The following is a 1965-nucleotide window of genomic DNA, read 5'->3' as shown; positions in this document are numbered from 1 at the left end:
AAGGGCTGTCACTTGGAGGAGGGCAGGGAGCGGATCCTGTTGGCAGCAGAGGAGAGGACTCACAAGAATGGGTTTAAATTAAGGCCGGGAAAGGTACCGGCTGGATCGTAGGAAAAACTTTTTGACAGTTGTGCAACAGTGGAATCAGCTGCCTCGGGAGGTGGTGAGCTCCCCGTCACTGGCAGCCTTCAGGCAGCATCTGGACAACACACTTGTCAGGGATGCTCTAGGCCAGTGGTGGCGAACCTATGGCACAGGTGCCAGAGGTGGCACTCAGAGCCCTCTCTGTGGGCACGCGTGCCATCGCCCCAGCCAGGCCCAGACCGTCATTAAAGTGTCGAATTCTCTGCCAAATAATTTTAAGTAAATGAAAGCATTTGGGATTGCTTTCCTTACTTTGTTTGGATCATCTTAAGTTACTGTATGAGTTGTTTTTTCTAAAGTAAAACCTCAGTATTCAGGTTAAATTGCCGTGCTGGCACTTTGCGATAAATAAGTGGGTTTTGGGTCGCAGTTTGGGCACGCGGTCTCTAAAAGGTTCGCCATCACTGCTCTAGGCTGATCCTGCACTGAGCAGGGGGTTGGACGAGATGGCCTGTAGGACCCCCTTCCAGCTCTGTAATTCTATGATTCTGTTCTATGAATCAGAGACATGAACATATATGGACATCCAAAGCTACCTCATACAGAGTCGGGCCAATCAGTCTCACAATGCCAGTCTTGTTATCTACTGTGATGGGCAACAGCTCTCCAGGGGTCTTGGGCAGATGTCCTTCTGAAAGCCAGAGGGGTGTAGTGGTCAAGAGCGGTCTAGTATCTGGAGACTATCAAAGCCCTCTTCATGCCACGGAAGCTCGCTGGGTTACCTGGGGCCAGGCACAGTTTCTCCATTTGGTGTGGTGGTTAAGTGCGCGGACTCTAATCAGGGAGAACCGGGTTTGATTCCCCACTCCGCCACTTGCACCTGCTGGATGACCTTGGGCAAGCCATAGTTCTGCCCTTGAAAAGAGCAGTTCTCAGTCAGAGCTCTCACAGTCCCGCCTACCTCACAGGGTGTCTGTTGTGGGGAGGGGAAGGGAAAGGAGATTGTAAACTGCTCTGAGACTCCGAGTGAAGGGCGGGGTATACATCTAATCTCCTCCTCCTCCTCCTCCTCCTGCCTAACCTACCTCCTAGGATTCTTGTGAGGATAAAATGGAGAAGAGGTGTCGGATGTAAGCCACTTTGGGTGTCCATTGGGGAGAAAGATGGGGTATAAAGGAATTAAATAAATCGATACATCTTTCAAATTCCGTAGTATTTCTTTAACCGATGATGTTAGGGATTGAACCTATGACCTTCTGCATGCAAAGCAGATACACTGCCACTGAGCCACGGCCCTGACCAAGTACTATCAGTGCCTGCCTCTGTAACATATCGACTATCACTCATGGCTCCGAGAAACCCTACAGCACAGTCATGCTATACTTTCATTAGGGAGAAGAAAACGACAGAAAGGGGGGCACTAGACACCACATACTCTGTGACGTGACTTCCAGGCAATCGTCAAAGAATCCGATGCAGAAAAACCATACAATGAAGCCATCTCATTTCCAGGGGAATTTTAGAACGAGAGTTCTCTGATAACCAAAGATTCCCCCCCCACACACACACACACACAAATGCTTAAAAAATCAGTCACATTCGCCATTGTTTACGGCCCACCGTTTGCGCGAAACCGAGAAAGATCAATGCAAAGATTAATAAATAAATAAACCAGGCAAAGGGGGACGCCTCCGACCCAATCAGACTCGATAAGTCAGCTAATTAAACCTACAGATTGTATAATGAAACCGCCCAATCGGAGCCAGATGGATCAATTTCTTTTCTCACCTGGTTTTCATAATGATTAACGGGCTTTCCACATAGAGAACAATAGCTATTAGCGACAAGCGGTATAGTTGGAACTCCCCCCCCCCGGGCACT

Source organism: Gekko japonicus, unplaced genomic scaffold (genome assembly GCF_001447785.1).
Source record: "Gekko japonicus isolate JY-2015 unplaced genomic scaffold, Gekko_japonicus_V1.1 scaffold2162, whole genome shotgun sequence".
In the NCBI taxonomy this organism is placed as follows: Eukaryota; Metazoa; Chordata; class Lepidosauria; order Squamata; family Gekkonidae; genus Gekko; species Gekko japonicus.
This window is presented reverse-complemented; position numbering follows the sequence as displayed.